Source organism: Lithobates pipiens, unplaced genomic scaffold, assembly GCF_037356315.1.
Source record: "Lithobates pipiens isolate NorthernLeopardFrog02 unplaced genomic scaffold, aLitPip1_a1.2 Scaffold_3, whole genome shotgun sequence".
Classification (NCBI taxonomy): domain Eukaryota; kingdom Metazoa; phylum Chordata; class Amphibia; order Anura; family Ranidae; genus Lithobates; species Lithobates pipiens.
The window spans coordinates 236,519,968-236,538,961 of NW_027507790.1; the positions used below are offsets into that span (position 1 = coordinate 236,519,968).

The following is an 18,994-nucleotide window of genomic DNA, read 5'->3' on the forward strand; positions in this document are numbered from 1 at the left end:
AGCTCTACCCTAAGGGCCCTCCGATCCGCCCAGACAGAAGGGGACAGATCCCCTTCTGTTTTTTTTTAAGGAGATCGGATTGCATATAGGCGGGTGTAAATGGGCATGAGTCCGTTTACATCTGCCGCTCTATAGAGGTGAATGGAGAGTCCGTTTGGGCCCACCTGAAAAACAGACAGGTGGACCCGATCAGACCGATCATGTGAAAGGGGCCTAAGGCTGCTCCTCAACTGACCTCAATCTTCACTTCTTCCTCAGGATTCCTACAGCTGGCTGGTACTATTGGCTGGTACTGACGGTGAGTACTACTGACAGGTGCTGGTTCTGCTGACTGGTACTGCTGGCTAGTACTGCTGGTGGGTACTGGTACTGCTGGCTGGTACTGGTACTTCTGCTGGGTACTGCTGACTGATACTGCTGGCTAGTACTGCTGGTGGGTACTGGTACTGCTGGCTGGTACTGGTACTGTTGACTGGTACTGCTGGTGGGTACTGGTACTGCTGGCTGGTACTGATACTGGTGGCTGGTACTGGTACTGATGGCTGGTACTGGTACTGATGGTTTATACTGATGACTGGTACGGATGTTGGGTACTGGTAATGCTGGCAGGTACTTCTTGCTGGTGCTGGCACTGCTGGTTTATACTGCTGGCTGATACTGATGACTGGTACGGATAGTGGGTACTGGTACTGCTGGCAGGTACTTCTGGTGGGTACTGGTACTGATACTGGTGGCTGCTGTCCCAGATCGCAGGCTCCTATGTCCCGACCTGCCATCCCCGAGCATAATTGTGACAGAAGCATGCAGCTGCAGTAGAGAGCAGAGCCAATGCTTGCTGTCACAGGCAGAGTACATTTGGTATCACTTCACCTGTGAAGGAGCCGGTGCTATACAGGAAGCATCAGCTCTGCTTTCTCTAGCGGCGGCGCCGTTCTTTGCACTAATGCTCAGAGATGGCAGGTTGGGAACCCGTGATCTGGGCTTGCTGAACTGCCATCTCAGAGCAAGACATGGCGGGCCACATCAGAGGGCGCTGTGGGCCACATGTGGCCCGCAGGCCAGCGGTTGGACACCCCTGCTTTAATTAAACCTGTTATTCAAAGCATACATTATATGGCAAAAAGCTTGTGAACACCTGACCATCACACCTATATGGGCCTATTGGTCATCCCATTCCATAAATATGGGTATTACTATGGAGTTGCCCCCGACCCCTTCCCCTTTTTTGGGGTTATAAAAGCCTCCACTCTTTTTGGAAGGCTTTGTACAAGAATTGAAGTGTGTCAGTTGGCCATATAATTCATATAATTGTAGATGTGATGGTCAGGTGTCCATTGAGTACATATCCATAGTGTACAACCCAATGACTCAGAGGAGGAACATACCCCTTACCTACCCAGCCCCAGTCATAGTGTGGGGCTGACCCAGCTTACCAGCGATATAACTTAAATATCACCTTTGGGTGGAATGACACTTTAACTTGAATTTACACATGACTGTTTTTAATTTTGAGTTCCCCTAGTCAGCTATGATTGTGTTATTAAAATGACCTCAAAGCTTCGTCATAGATTGTGATAGATAGGCCAACAGCTATGTAATGTGAAGGCCTTGCAGCTCGGATAGCTTGGATTTTAGGTTGGCCTTCACACTGCATATTTGTTACTAATTTAGAGGAGATTGTGCTCTCTTTGTCCAATGAGATTTTATCATGTAAGGTCGGCTTTACACTTGAAAACAAAATCCACAAATTCACGCTTATTTTTCCAGAATTGGGATGTGTAGATATAATTCTTTTTGGTTCATAAAAGTAATTTATTAAATAGCTCAGGCATATTTTGTAAATGAAGTGTTAGTAATAAGCAACATAATAGCTGTGTATATAAGATGTATGATAGGAATGTAGCCACACTATGCAACCTGCACAACAGGGGAGCATTCTGGTTCTTACAACTTAGGACAATAGGAAACATGTGTAGCAGAGGCTGGAAATAGAAGGATAACCAAACGTATAGTCATGCCACAGTGAAGAAGCATATTAACATATTATGCCTTTAGAGAGCACCTGTCATTAAGCAGCATAAACAATAGGGGAGGGGTAACAAAGCAGACAAATGTTGTTGGCACTTTCACTAGGGAAACTGTGTTGCCTTGGGCATTAATAGTGCTGGCCATTTCTTGCAGGGTTCCCTGGTCCTGAAGCTGACAATCTTTTGGTTTTGGGTGGCACTGCAGTGTCCATGGCTTTCCGCCTTAATCTAAATTGCTACCTCATGGAAGGGGCAGGTGTGTACTGGATGGGGGGATGGGGTGGGTGGGGTGTCGTGCTGAGCGGTGAGTGGTCTGTACTGGGAGGGGAGTTGGGAGAGTGAGTCTAGACTTTGGGGAGGGTAAGCTAGTAAGGGTGGGTGAACTGAGAAGGGGGGTGACCTGGGAGAGGGGCGTCTCTACTGAGGGGGGTGGCTGTTGGGGGAAATCTGTTGGCTTGGGGGGGTGCCATTTATTATGGGAGGAGGGGGTCGCTTTTGGTTATAGTCTGTATACTGGCCTGTGGATTACATACTCCTGACTTCTGCACTGTCTGTGTCACACCCCTAACCCCAAGAGGCTTCAGAAGCTGCATTCCATGTGCATTTGTCACTGATTGGATCAGTCCTCCCATACACTGACAGTTAACGATTGTCTCAACAATCTAATTTCTGCTTGTAGTGCTTTGCTACAGTTGGGCCGATATGTTTTTGTACTCTAAGTAGATTATACAAGCCACCTAGGGTCTTGTCTTGTGCAACAGCAATATCACGTTTTTCTTGTTTCTTGTACTCTGTATCCTGACCTGTGCATTACATGCTCCTGACCTTTACACTGCCTGTGTTACACACTCCTGACCCCAGCAATTTGTGCATTACATACTCCTGACCCCTGCACTCTGTGACTGTATTTACTCCTGACCCCTGCACTATGTGTGATATCCACTAATCTTTTTGTATCCCTCTTTCCTTCATATTATCTTCTCTTTAAAGTGAACTTTGCCCTGCTCCTGCATATACTCGTCTTCCCTTTATTCACCTGCCAGTTATCTATTGCTGGTGCTTGACTGTTGGCTGCTCAGGCTCTAGCATCTTCACAGTGGTTTGGGAGAGAGTCCTCAGCACTGCAAAAGCTACAACTACCTTCTATTAGGAACTCACTTAGGGTTTTCTTTTCTTCCCTTCAGGAGGCAAACATAGCAACAAAGAAGCTATCACGAACCGGGTAACAGAGCCTGATATGATGGGGAAGGCCTCCCTTACATGATAGTGTGAACAGAAGGCACAGGAGTTCAGAGTGGCATGAGTGTCTGTATGCCTTGCTAGCAGAGCAGGTGACCACGCCAGGCAGGGGTAGTCACCAGTGGTCTTGAGTGGAGCAGGCAGGCTGGGTAGCAACTGGTAAGCAGCAAACAGAGGCAGGCCGGTAATGGAATAGCATGCATGCAAGGCTTGTACTAGTAGTAACTAGTCAGTGCGCAAGCAGACACAGCCGAATGGCAGGCAGATCCTGGCAACAGCTGGAGGAAAGCAGAGTCAGGCAGGCAGGCAAAGGTGTGATCAAGGTACAAGCCGGGTAAGGAGCCGATCGGTAGAGCAGTAGCAAAAGCAGAGGTCAGAAGGCAAATCGAGGCCAGTACAGGCAGAGTCCAGGGGGTAATTAAGACAAGCTCGGTCAGCAACTGGAGTCAGGATGCAGGATTAGAGGTTCTCAGAACACACAGAAGATAAAGCAGCACTAAACCTGAGCACTGTCTCATTTTAAATAGCCCAATTGGCACCACCATCTGTCATGGGTGCATGTGAGCATGCTGGTGCACATGTGCATGTGTGCTGATGCACGCACTGGTGTGTGCACGTGCATTCGAGTGCACATCTGGATGAGCATGTGCCCAATTCCTACATCCACAAGAAGGAATGTGGATTAGCTTGTAAAGGTGCACAGAAGTCTGCCCAGGGCAGCTGCAGGGGCTGGTTTTAAAGTGAACCTCTTGCTTAGCCCTACATGACTAAAGCTTAAGTTAAATTTTAGGTCTGTTATAGAGATTTAGTAGCAGTGTCCTGTAGTGATTTAGTGGCCAGTGGGAGGAACTTTAGCACCAAGCAGGGACATGGTATCCAACTCATCCAAAATCTATAGAACACCTTTGGGATGAATTAGAGTGGAAACTGTGAGCTAGGCCTTCTCATCCACATCAGTGCCTGACTTCACAAATGTGTTTCTGAAAGAATGATCAAACATTCCCATAGACACACTCCTAAACCTTTTTAGACAGCCTTCCCAGAAGAGTTGAAGCTGTTATAGGTGCAAAGGGTGGGCCAACTCAATATTGAACCCTACTGTCGAAGACTGGGATGCCATTAAAGTTCATGTGTGTGTAAAGGCAGATGTCCCAATACTTTTGGCAATATAGTGTAATTCTCTATTGCCACACTGTTTTGTGACAGAGCCACCTAGTGACAGACTAGCTTACTGCATCCGCTTACAACCGGACCTCACTAATGTTTTAGTACTGTACATTCTAACAGACGCACTCCAAACCCATGTTGAAAGCCTTCCCGGAAGAGTGGAGGCTGTTACAGGCACAAAGATGGGGTAAAACTTAATTTTAATTTTCAATCAATTTGGTATGACATCCAACAAGCTCATATAGGTGTGATGACCAGGCGCAAAGCTCCCAACTGTGCCTGATTTAGCGTGATTGACCACCTTTTGGAACCAAATCCCTTTGCATGGGCGTCCGCAAAACTTTTTTCAGGGGAGGAGCATCATTTTAAGGTCACCCATGCTCTGTCCCTTTTCAACAATGTGATCACCACATTATCATGGTCAGAGACTGCAGACGTAATACAGGAGATGGCCAGAGACTCCGGACATGGTACAAGAAATGGTCAGAGACTCCGGACTTGGCACAAGAGAGGATCAGAGACTGCATATATGCCACAAGAGATTGTCAGAGTGAGACTGCATACATGGCTCAAGAAACTCTAAAAGATTGTATACATGGCACAAGAGACTGTCAGAGACTGCATACATGGCACAAGAGATTGTCAGAGACTTTGGAGATGGCACAAGGACAGGACTGGTACAATAATATTCACAGCCAGATTCTGACACCATTAAGCTACAAGCAGCATGTTTGCCCTACCTTCCACTGAGATGGGAGAGAGATATCTTTATCTGTGGTAATGCCACCAGTGCCACCAATGCCAGCCTTGTGCTGGCATTGGGCCCTCCCCCTAGCCTCACTTGGCTCTAGACTCCTCCCCGGCTTCTCCTTGTCTCACAAGACCTCCAGTTCAGGGCGGTGGTCTCTGTGTTGCTGAACTGGAGGCGTTCCTAACCCTCTCTCTGCCAACGCCCAGGTGGGAGAGAGTTTTTTGTCTTGGGGGGGTGCGGTGTCTTTGAGCTGAGGATGTCTCTCTGCCCTGCATCTGGCAGAGGAGGAGAAGTGCAGCAACAGGGGGCCGGGACTAGAGTCAGGAGAGGAGAGCGGGTGAAGTTAATGGTGCCCGGCCAGGGCTATGCCTGAGTATCAGCCTGAGTATCAGTATGCTAAACTGTATACAGGTGTGAGCAGCGCCGGCCGCAGCTCCCCCCTTCTGGCACCCTCAAGTGGCCGCCTTGGCTGCCTTATGCTGGCACTGGATCTGACGGAAAGTGCATATCCGATCCCGGATTCCGGGGGCCCTTCCTTGCAGACACCCATGTGCCTTTTTTTGCCTTTCCTCCTTATTCATCCCTCTTTTTGGTCTCATAAATATACTTCTAAAAAAGAAATGTACTATGTAGCTACCAGAAGTGTATTACTGCAGTAAACTGTACAACAATCCGCTAAAAGATTGAATGTATTGGTTTGAAAACCTAGTTTAAAGAAAAAGAAGTGGAGAAAAAAACAACTTGTGGATTTAATAATGATTTTTTTGCGTTTTTAATTCTTCATGAACCATGTAACTAGATTTTCTGCTGATTTTTTCTTTCAGAATTACCAAAACCATAAAATATGAGGTCAAACCTTAGGACTTTCAATTTTTATGCAATCAGGCAGGCCCTTGCACTACATGGTTTTGGTAAATCTGAAGACAAAAATCAGCAGAAAATCTGATAGTGTGAATGGGGCTTTTAAGCTTTAAGCCCCATACACACGATCAGATTGTTGGCCAACAAACCTGTGGAATTTTGTCGGAAGGGTGTTGGCCCAAACTTGTCTTGCATACACACGGCCACACAACTGTTGGCCAACAATTACAAACATACTAGACGTACTACATTGTTTTTCAGATCTTTAGCGCCACCCTTTGGGCTCCTTCTGCTAATTTTGTGTTAGTAGAAGTTTGGTGAGTGTTGATTCGCGCTTTTCATTTTGCGCTTTTCATTTTTCGTGCTTTTCAGTTCGTTTCTGAATGGCCGTTCATCAACTAGACATGTTGCAGAATCGGAGGAGATAACGTGTTATTTATTATTGGCCTTGGAGTTATTGCTTTGATATTATTTTTTTGGTTGAATAATGATTTGATTTGGTATATTTTCTATATTTCTGGATGCATAGAATGCACTTTTTGGTTAAGTTCTATTGGCAGATAGCATGTCTAATTTAATTTGTTTTCTTTTTGTAATGCACAATAAAAAAAATTATGAAGAATAATACTTGGCTATATGTTTTACTTCCAATGACAGTTTGGGAGTAGGCAGTTACATTTAAAAAAATACAATGTAAAATTAACAAGGGACACCAACATAGTTGTATCTTTGATCTTAAAAACTACAGGATAATGGTGTTGTGGTATCTTGTACACATAAAAAAAAAAAAAAAACATAATAATATTTTTGATATCACTAGAAAAAAAAGCCTTTGAAAATGTGTTTGCAATAACTCCATCAGTATCACCAGCAAAGCAGCTTCATTATTATCCCATTAAAGAAGAAGAGAAATGTGCGCTGCATTTCGAGATTTCATAATTTGCCACGTCACAAATTTTAATTCTCCATTATGAACATTAGTTTACAAGACCGACTGCTTCTGGCTCGTCCTTGCTTCCGAGCATGCGTGTTTGTACTTTAGAATGTTGTCTGATGGACTTGTGTACACACGCTCGGAAAATCCGACAACAGACCTTTGTCCAAGGAAAATTTGAGAACCTTTTTTGGCGGAAAGTCCGACAACAATTGTCCGATGGAACAAACATATGGTCGGATTTTCCGCCAACAGCCTGTCATCACACATTTCCTGTCGGAAAGTCCGATCGTGTGTACGAGGCTTTTTTTTTTAAATGTATATTTATTGAAAAAAAAAATTTCCATAACAAAACAGAGAAAGAACAAATACGGTACAGAAGAATGTCACTGTCATCATATTCAAAGAAAAGTAGCATCATTCAGTGGGAGACATAATCTGGGGAGGGAAGTAGAAAGAAGAATAAAGGGGAGAGGGTACACCATGAATCGTGGTACAGCAATTGAATATCACTAAAATATATAAGAATAGCGAATAGACTAAACATTTGTGTACAGAGATGTATGTTGCCCGGGAAACATTTTTTTTTTTTTTAAAAGCATTTTAGAATAGTGGTTCAGGATTGAAAGAGGATTTGTCCCATGGATCCCAAATCTTTGAAAATTGATATAGAGAGTCCTGAATCACTGCCGTCATATGTTCCATTCTACGTATCTGCGCTATAGTTAAGATTAGTTGGGATCGCGTGGGAGGGTCGGAAGATAACCAATGGGTAGGTATTACTCTCTTGGCAGCTAGGAGAATATATGACATTAACTTCTTGGTGTGTTTGGATAATCCCAGGATTGGGAGACCTAATAAGTAATGTGTTGGGTCCATCGGGAAGTCCCTCTCCAATACTGATTGCAGCACTGACTGGACCGAGGGCCAGAATGGTAAAATTAGCGGGCATTCCCAAAAGATATGGTAGTGTGTTCCCACATCCCGCATACATCTCCAGCATTTCCGGGAAACAGAGGGGTCATATTTATGCACAACCTCAGGGGTCCTGTACCAAAAAATGAGGACCTTATAGGCTGTCTCTCTCTGCTCCACGCATCTGGAGGCCTTGGATATGGAAGTCCAGATCTCCTGCCAATAAGGAAGGGATATAGGAGAAGGGATTGTCTTGGCCCATCTCCGCATGTATACATGGGAGGCCAATGTGAGTGGAGTCGAATCATGGAGGATCTTGTATACAGTGGATATGAGGCCAGGCTGATATGGGCCTTGGGCACATCAAGCTTCAAAGGCATTGGGTTTTTCTAAGACCATGGCAGGTGATACGGAATGGAAGTAATGCTTAAATTGGAGATACGAGAGAAAAAAACTTTTCAGGTATGTCAAATTTGTCTTGTAAATCCTGAAAGGAGAGTAGCTTGCGGGTCACTGGATGTACTATATGACGGAGCTGAAAAATACCCGCCTGAGTCCATGGAAGCATATTAACATAGGAAAGGCTGTCTGGGATATCCAGGTTGTAGGTGATGTTTAAGAGAGGAGGGCATGGAGAAGAGAGAGAGAACCTCTTGTTACATTTTTTCCAAATGGAAAGAGTAAATAGCATTGGTCCTAGGCATATGTGTCTGAGCTGAGATATGGAAGAGGTCAGGTCGGTCCAGAGCATTGAACAAGGATGCACAGGGCTAGTAAGTGTGTATGAGGCTTTAGAACATCACGCACGCTGACATTTTTTTTAGTTTTTTTTTTTTAGTTTAAGGTGCATTAGTTCACTGAAAAATGCTGTTTCCTCGTATTCGTTATGTTGACCCAATTTGTTTTTGGAATTTGTTTTGTATCTTCGGCATTTGTTTCATATATTCATTGGTCCAGGTGGATTAAAAAAAAATTGTATTTTTTTTTTTCCTGAAGATTGCTATATATTGAATGTATTGTCAAATCAGACAGATTCAGATCAGAAGGATTCAATATTTTATAGCCATCAAGAGAAATGCCATGAGCTGATTGGACAATATCGAATGTGGGATCATGTGCATCCGAATTAACGCATTGAACAAAATTTGGATCCATTTGTTACCCACATTCGAATTATCAAACAAATTCAAAAATGTAATCCATTTCCCCATGGGCCTGAACTACTATCCCATCATGTGATGTCATCCAAATGAAACAAATACATTTGTTAATTTTGATATAGATTTTTTTTCAGATTTATTGACATTCGTCCATTCCGAGATTTACGGTATATAAATCTGACTCTTCGAAAATGAAATTGTCCAAAAAAACGAATTGAAATGAAAAGAAACGCACACGTCTACATCACAGGCGTGTGTTCTTTTTCTTTGCTTTATACTAATAGGTGTCCCTCTTAAAGATCATCAAAGAAAGTTGATCGGTATCCGCAAACACTTGGCCATAGAGTGTATTTTCCCTTTAAAAACAAACTGTTAAGATAGAAATGTGGCAGCTGACGCTAGTAACTTGATTTCTGATTCGCTACAGCCGCTTTTTAACTGCTTGATCCTATTATTTGTAGATTGTCTTTGCATGCTGGGCTCCTGAATTTATTATTTTTGGATGGTGCTTTTGCAATCATACGCTGCCCCCTAGAGGACAAAGTGTAGCTGACGCTGGCTATCATTGCCATGCTTCTGATCTTTGCAGCTTAGCATGAAGAAAAAGTGCTTATTTTTGCAAAAAAAAAAAAATCTTTTTACTGAGCATAAAAGCTATGTAAGTGTTGAATTATAGATAACATGCTGTTTGAGTATTGCTTACATATGAGGCAATCTGAAATGTATGTAATACCACTTAGTAAAAGCGCTGCTAGCTGCCAGTATGGGAAGCAAGAAGCAGAGAGTGAGAGAAGATCACAGCAGGGACTGTGCCGCTGTATGACAGCTGGAGGAAGGGGCAGCCTCAGATCCCTTCTCAGGGATGTATTACCGGAAGGCTTTGGTGCACATACCAATTGTGCAGATTTTGCAGCTGCACAGGGGCCAATCTGGCAACTGGGCTCTTATAAACAAATGGCCATAGCTCCCAACTGTCCCTGATTTCAAGGGACTGTCCCTGATTTGGAGCAATGAACCTCTGTCCCTCTTTTCTCCCCATTTGTCCCTCATTTTGGTCTGATCTATATACAGTGGGGACGTAAAGTATTCAGACCCCCTTAAATTTTCCACTCTTTGTTATATTGCATCCATTTGCTAAAATCATTTAAGTTCATTTTTTCCCCCTCATTAATGTACACACAGCACCCCATATTGACAGAACAACACAGAATTGTTGACATTTTTGCAGATTTATTAAAAAAGAAAAACTGAAAAATCACATGGTCCTATGTATTCAGACCCTTTGCTGAGTATTTAGTAGAAGCCCCTTTTTGATCTAATACAGCCATGAGTCTTTTTGGAAAAGATGCAACAAGTTTTTCACACCTGGATTTGGGGATCCTCTGCCATTCCTCCTTGCAGATCCTCTCCAGTTCTGTCAGGTTGGATGGTAAACATTGGTGGACAGCCATTTTTAGGTCTCTCCAGAGATGCTCAATTGGGTTTAAGTCAGGGCTCTGGCTGGGCCATTCAAGAACAGTCACAGAGTTGTTGTGAAGCCACTCCTTTGTTATTTTAGCTGTGTGCTTAGGGTCATTGTCTTGTTGGAAGGTAAACTTTCGGCCCAGTCTAAGGTCCTGAGCACTCTGCAGAAGGTTTTCGTCCAGGATATCTCTGTACTTGACCGCATTCATCTTTCCCCCGATTGCAACCAGTCGTCCTGTCCCTGCAGCTGAAAAACACCCCTGACAGAATGATGCTGCCACCACCATGCTTCACTGTTGGGACTGTATTGGACAGGGGATGAGCAGTGCCTGTTTTTTCCCACACATATCGCTTAGAATTAAGGCCAAAAAGTTCTATTTTGGTCTCATCAAACCAAAGAATCGTATTTTTCACCATCTTGGAGTCCTTCAGGTGTTTTTGAGCAAACTCCATGCGGGCTTTCATGTGTCTTGCACTGAGGAGAGGCTTCCGTCCGGCCACTCTGCCATAAACCCCCCAACTGGTGGAGGGCTGCAGTGATGGTTGACTTTCTACAACTTTCTCCCATCTCCCGACTGCATCTCTGGAGCTCAGCCACAGTGATCTTTGGGTTCTTCTTTACCTCTCTCACCAAGGCTCTTCTCCCCCAATAGCTCAGTTTGGCCGGACAGCCAGCTCTAGGAAGGGTTCTGGTCATCCCAAACGTCTTCCATTTAAGGATTATGGAGGCCACTGTGCTCTTAGGAACCTTAAGTGCAACAGAAATTTTTTGTAACCTTGGCCAGATCTGTGCCTTGCCACAATTCTGTCTCTGAGCTCTTCAGGCAGTTCCTTTGACCTCATGATTCTCATTTGCTCTGACATGCACTGTAAGGTCTTATATAGACAGGTGTGTGGATTTCCTAATCAAGTCCAATCAGTATAATCAAACACAGCTGGACTCAAATGAAGGTGTAGAACCATCTCAAGGATGATCAGAAGAATTGGACAGCACCTGTTAAATATATGAGGGGCACAGCAAAGGGTCTGAATACTTAGGACTATGTGATATTTCAGTTTTCCCTTTTTAATAAATCTGCAAAAATTTCAACAATTCTGTGTTTTTCTGTCAATATGGGGTGCTGTGTGTACATTGATGAGCAAAAAAAACGAACTTAAATGATTTTAGCAAATGGCTGCAATATAACAAAGAGTAAAAAATGTAAGGGGGTCTGAATACTTTCTGTCCCCACTGTAGTTGTATATAAAATGCACTTTTTATCTTTCAAAAAGTGACTCACAGTGCTAAACCTTTCATCCAAAGTTTAAATTGCTGCATTCTAAAGGAGCCAATGCGTGTGCCCGGCGACGGCGATGTCCGCCGGGCACACGCGATCGCTTGTGACAGAGCAGGAACGTGGATCTGATCCACACCCTGTCAGGGGAGAGGAGACAGATTGTGTGTAACTAGTATATAGGAACACTGATCAGTCTCCTCCCTCCTCCCCTAGTCAGTCCCACCCCCCCACCCCCCATCCCCACACAGTTAGAACACACCTAGGGAACACAGTTAAAGTTGTTGTAAACCCTAGGACAAAAAAAACAAAAACCTGGAAGACAAAGGCATAATGAGCTAGTATGCGTATCATACTAGCTCATTAAGAATTACTTGTACACTGCTCCAACATCGCTCCCGGAGTTATTTCCGGGCATCATGGGCTCCGGCGCTGTGATTGGCTGGAGCCGTGATGATGTTACTCCTGTGCATGCATGCGGGAGCCCCCGGTAACAGCACACTCACTGAAGCTCGTAGGGTGTCATTGCTTCAGTTTGCTTTCAGATTTATTAGATATCCAGGGTAGCTACAGGTAAGCCTTATTAACCACTTAATAACCGCCCTATAGCCGAATGACGGCTACAGGGCGGTTTCTTAACTCTGGGAGGCCGTCATATGACGTCCTCCCAGAATTCCGCTCTCGCGCACCCCCTGGGGCACGCACTCGAGAGCATCCGTGACCGCCATCACGGATCACGGTAAACGGCCGCTCATAGCGGCCGTTTACCACCTGATCGCTCCGTCAAATGACGGAGTGATCACTTGTAAACAAACCGGCGTCATGTTATGACGCCGGTTCCTCCCTCCCCCTCTCTGTACCGATCGGAACAGCGGAGGGGGAAGAGATCGGTGTCAGCAGCGATGTGGGCTGCATCTGCAGTGCCCACATCGCTGCTCACCGAAAATTAACCCCTCAATTCCCTGCAAATACTCTGCAATACCCTGCCATTACTCTGCATTACTCTGCAATACCCTGCAATACTCTGCAATACCCTGCATTACTCTGCAATACCCTGCAATACTCTGCATTACTCTGCATTACTCTGCAATACCCTGCGTTACTCTGCAATACTCTGCAATACTCTGCAATACTCTGCATTACTCTGCAATACTCTGCAATACTCTGCAATACCCTGAAATACCCTGAAATACCCTGCAATACCCTGCAATACCCTGCAATACTCTGCAATACTCTGCATTACTCTGTATTACACTGCAATACTCTGTATTACACTGCAATACTCTACATTACACTGCAATACTCTGCAATACTCTGCATTACTCTGCATTACTCTGCATTACTCTGCAATACCCTGCAATACCCTGCAATACCCTGCAATACTCTGCAACACTCTGCAATACCCTGCAACACTCTGCAACACCCGCCAATACCCTGCAACACTCTGCAATGCTCTGCAACACTCTGCAATGCTCTGCAACACCCACCAATACCCTGCAACACTCTGCAATGCTCTGCAACACCCGCCAATACCGTGCAACACTCTGCAATGCTCTGCAACACCCTCCAATATCCTGCAATGCTCTGCAACGCAATACTCTGCAACGCCATACTCTGAGATACCCAGCCATACTCTGAGATACCCAGCCATAGTCGGTGATACCCTGCAATACCCAGCCATAGACACCCCCCCCCCCCTCCCGCCGCCCTCTGGTGCTTCTACCGACTCACCAATACGATCAAATCCAGAATCTTTTTTTTTTTCAGGCTTCCCAGCTTAGAGATGAGATGTGGGGTCTTATTGACCCCATATCTCACTGTAAAGAGCACCTGTCATGCCATATTCCTATTACAAGGGATGTTTACATTCCTTGTAATAGGAATAAAAGTGATCAAAAAATTTATTTTTGGGGGAAAAAATGTCAAACTTTTTTTTTTTTTAAAGCGCCCCTGTCCCCATGTGCTCGCATGCAGAAGCGAACGCATACGTAAGTCCCGCCCACATATGAAAACGGTGTTCAAACCACACATGTGAGGTATCACTGCGAACGTTAGAGCGAGAGCAATAATTCTAGTCCTAGACCTCCTCTGTAACTCAAAACATATAACCAGTAAAAAAAAAAATTAAATCGTCGCCTATGGGGATTTTTAAGTAGCGACGTTTGGCGCCATTCCACGAGCGTGTGCAATTTTGAAGAGTGACATGTTAGGTATCGATTTACTCGGTGTAACTTCATCTTTCAAAAATTGGGCTAACTTTACTGTGTTTTTTTTTTTTAAGCACAAAACTGTTTTTTTCCAAAAAAAAGCATTAGAAAAATTGCTGCGCAAATACCGTGTGAGATAAAAAGTTGCAACGACCACCATTGTATTCTCCAGGGTGTTTGCTAAAAAAACATATATAATGTTTTGGGATTCGATGTAATTTTCTAGCAAATAAATGATGATTTTTACATGTAGGAGAGAAATGTCAGAATTGTCCTGGGTGCTCCAGAACGCCTGATGGCGCTCCCTGCATGTTGGGCCTCTGTATGTGGCCACACTGTGTAAAAGTCTCACACATGTGGTATCACCGTACTCGGGAGTAATAGCAGAATGTGTTTTGGTGTGTAATTTGTGGTATGCATATGCTGTGTGAGAAATAAACTGATAATATGACAATATTGTGAAAAAAAAAAAAAGTTAAAAAAATCTTGATTTTGCAAAGAATTGTGGGAAAAAATGACAACTTCAAAAAACTCATCATGCCTCTTACTAAATACCTTGGAATGTCTTCTTTCCAAAAAGGGGTCATTTGGGGGGTATTTGTACTTTTCTGGCATGTTAGGGTCTCAAGAATTGAAATAGGCCGTCAGTACTTAAGGTGTGATCAATTTTCAGATATTGGCACCATAGCTTGTGGACTCTATAACTTTCACAAAGACCAAATAATATCCACCAATTTGTACTTATTTTTACCAAAGATATGTAGTAGTATAAATTTTGGCCAAAATTTATGAAGAAAAAATTACTAATCTGCTAAATTTTATAACAGAAACTAAGAAAAATTAATTTTTTTACAGGATTTTCTGTATTTTTTCTTTTATAGCACAAAAAATAAAAAACCCAGCGGTGATTAAATACCACCAAAAGAAAGCTCCATTTGTGTGAAAAAAGGACAAAAATTTCATATAGGTCCAGCGTTGCATGACTGAGTAATTGTCATTCAAAATGTGAGAGCACCGAAAGCTGAAAATTGGTCTGGTTATTAAGGGTGTTTAAGTGCCCAGTGGTCAAGTGGTTAAAGGCTTATCTGTAGCAAAAAGTGTGTTGTAAGGGTTTACAACCACTTTAACCCCTTGATCACCCCCTAGTGTTAACACCTTCCCTGCCAGTGACATTTATACAGTAATCAGTGGCTATTTATAGCAACGATTGCTGTATAAATGTCAATGGTTTCAAAAAAGTGTCAAAAGTGTCCGATCTGTCTGCCGCAATGTCACAGTACTGATAAAAAACGCAGATCACCGCCATTACTAGTAAAAAAAATAAATACCCCTGTATCTGTAGTCCTAACTCTAAATTTGGAGACCATCCACAGTGCAACCACATGCGTTATAATGGATATGCAGAAGCAAGGCTACTTTAACCACTTGCCGACCGCCACACGCCGATGTACGTCCCTACTTTGGGGATGGATATCATTGTTATGGTAGCTGCTAGCTGCCATAACCCCGGTATCCCCATGTTCGGTCGGCTACAAGTTAAAAGTGGTCTCTGCGGCAGATTCGCCGCAAGATCACTTTTATCTGTGGCGGGAGAGGGGACCCCCCTCCTGCCGCTATCCGGTGCCCTCCACCATCGGTATCGGTGGAGGCAAACACATCCTCTCACTTGCTGTGCATGGAGACAAGTAAGGGTAAGATGGCCCCCACTCGTCTCCATGACACTGCAGGGCGGAAGCAACATCAAAACGTCACTTCCGCCCATATGTCTTAAAGGCCCATTTTTTCAATGTAATTTTTTTCAAATGACAATTTTTTTTTATTGCATTTAAGTTCAAATATGAGATCTGAGATCTTTTTGACCCCAGATCTCATATTTAAGAGGTCCCGTCATGCTTTTTTCTATTACAAGGGATATTTACATTCCTTGTAATAGGAATAAAAGTGACCCAATTTTTTTTTTTGGAACATAAATAAGAAAAAACTTTTTTCGAAAACGCCCCGTCCCGACGAGCTGGCGTGCAGACGTGAACGCATACATGAGTAGTGCCTGCATATGAAAACGGTGGTCAAACCACACATGTGAGGTATCACCGCGATCGTTAGAGCGAGAGCAATAATTCTAGTCCTAGACTTCCTCTGTAACTCAAAACAAAGTGGGCTCACCTGACATGTGGGGACTAAATGACAGTTGGTATTTACCAGAGCACCCTGCAGGATATAAGTTTACTTTGCTGCAAACTGGCACCAGGTCACAGCCCCCAGGATCCCCACCCCACCATTGGGAGGCTGGAATGGGAAGGCTACAATGCAGAGATTGTGTACAAAGCATCAGGGCAGCAGAGTAGTCAGATGCGAGTTCTAGGGGGAGCAAGTTAGAGTCTGATCGAGGTAGTGGTCTTGGCGAATGGCAAGTGAGGAAGTAGTAAGGACCATTCAGGGGTTTTGGCAGACATCAAGCCATACAGTGGTCAGGTCCAGGCAGGGGTCTTGGCAGGCAGCAAGCAGGAAAGTAGTCAAGTCAATGCAGGTCAGCAAAAAACAGGAAAATGGCAGGTAAATATTATAGAACTTTAGTTCTTATGCCGCGTACACACGTAGCAGACTATCCGACGGACTTAGTCTGGCAGACTTCCCGCCAGACTGTCCATCGGACTTTCCGAACGGGCTACTTGCCCACACACGGCACTTTTTCAGCGGACTAATACGGCGTACTTAGTCCGCTGTACTATGCGCCCTACTTTTGAAATGAACGGACTCGCCCACACACGCGGAGGAAGGTCCGCTCATTTTGAGTGCGTCTCCAGGTAGGCGGGGCCCGCGAAGGAAACTTTTGCCACCTGGTATGGACTTAAAGGGGAAGCCCAACGCCAAAAAAAATCGGCGTGGGGGTCCCCCCAAGATCCACAACAGACCCTTGTCCGAGCACGCTACCCGGCCGGCCAGGAAAGGGGGGACGAGCGAGTGGCCCCCCTCCTGAGCCGTACCAGGCCGCGTGCCCTCAACATGGGGGGTGCCTTGGGGAAGGGGGGGCCGCGCGGCCCCCCACCCCAAAGCACCTTGTCCCCATGTTGATGAGGACAAGGGCCTCTTCCCGACAACCCTGGTCATTGGTTATCGGAATCCGGAAGCCCCCTTTAATAAGGGGGCCCCCGGATACCGGCCCCCCACCCTATGTGAATGAGTATGGGGTACAATGTACCCCTACCCATTCACCTGTAAAATAAAGTACAAAAAAAAACACAACACGGGGGTCTTCCGTCTTCGGGGGTCTTCTCGCCGGACTCCTCCGCTATCTTCTTGTAGCTCTTTTGCTAGCGGAGGAGCCCGGCTTTCTTCCTCGCCGCGGCCTCTTCTTCCGACTTCGGGGGTCTTGTCCCCCTCTTCGGTTCTTCTGCCGGGCCACCGCGCCTTCTTATAGCTCTTTTACAGGCGGTGGCCCGGTCTTCTGCCGCCACCGCCCCCGCCGCCGCCTTCCGTTCTTCTCCAGGAGATGTTGACTCGACGCTCTCTCCGGCCGCAATGACAGGGACGCGCTGCGCGGCGACTTATATAGTGACAAGGGGCGGGGTCATCGGTTGATGTCACATGGGTTGATGTCACATGGGTTGATGTCACATGGCAACAGTCCCATCATCCTCCGGGACTGTGACATCGTAAGGGGGCGGGGTCACAATGTGACATCAACCCATGTGACATCAACCGATGACCCCGCCCTTGTCACTATATAAGTCGCTGCGCAGCGCGTCCCTGTCATTGTGGCCGGAGAGAGCGTTGAGTCAACATCTCCAGGAGAAGAAGAAGAACGGAAGGCGGTGGCGACAGAAGACCGGCAGAAGAACCGAAGAGGGGGACAAGACCCCCGAAGTCAGAAGAAGAGGCCGTGGCGAGGAAGAAAGCTGGGCTCCTCCACTAGCAAAAGAGCTACAAGAAGATAGCGGAGGAGTCCGGCGAGAAGACCCCCGAAGGCGGAAGACCCCCGGAGCTGTGCAATAAACTATTTTATCTTGTGTGTTGTGTTTTTTTTTGTACTTTATTTTACAGGTGAATGGGTAGGGGTATATGGTACCCCATACTCATTCACATAGGGTGGGGGGCCGGTATCCGGGGGCCCCCTTATTAAAGGGGGCTCCCGGATTCCGATAAGCCCCCCGCCCGCAGACGCCGACAACCAACGGCCAGGGTTGTCGGGAAGAGGCCCTTGTCCTCATCAACATGGGGACAAGGTGCTTTGGGGTGGGGGGGACTGCGCGGCCCCCCCTTCCCCTAGGCACCCCCCATGTTGAGGGCACGCAGCCTGGTACGGCTCAGGAGGGGGGCCGCTCGCTCGTCCCCCCTTTTCTGGCCGGCTGGGTAGCGTGCTTGGACAAGGGTCTGTTGTGGACCTTGGGGGGACCCCCACGCCGATTTTTTCCACGTTGGGTTCCCCTTTAAGTCCATACCAGGTGGCGGGGCCCGCGATGTCTCCTTCGCAGGCCCCGCCTACCTGGAGACCCGCTCGAAATGAGCGGACTTTTCTCCGGGCGGGAGAAGTCCGTTCATTTCAAAAGTACGGCGGACTGGCACACACACGGCCGGATTGTCCGCCGAAATGCGAGTCCGGCGGGAAGATTGGAGTGCAAAACTACTTTATAAGTCCGCCGTACTTTCGGGTCAAAAAAGTATGCCGGAGGCTACACACGGGGGGATTGTCTGGCGGACTTGAGTTTGCCGGACTTTTTCACCCGCTTGTTTGATCGTGTGTACGCGGCATGAGGTAGCTGGTGAAAAGGTGCAGCACCAGCCACTTCCAAGGCTGTTGCTTAAAGTGGTTGTAAGGAAAACTTTTTTTAATTAAGATAACACGCCTTACTCACTCACTCACTCCTCACTTGATTTGACTGACATCAGCAGGAGCCAATGGCTCCCGCTGCTCTTAAATAATTCAGGTAATGGAGGAGGGTTGGGGGTCAATACTTTTACACTGCTGTTGTAAGAGAATGCATTAAGGTAAAAAAA

At 45.7% G+C, this 18,994-nt stretch overlaps 1 protein-coding gene across 1 annotated transcript in view; it reads left to right on the top strand.

Moving 5' to 3' along the window:
* CCBE1 (collagen and calcium binding EGF domains 1) overlaps positions 1-18,994 on the top strand; it is a 550,252-nt gene that overhangs the window by 447,185 nt on the left and 84,073 nt on the right. The window lies entirely within an intron of this gene.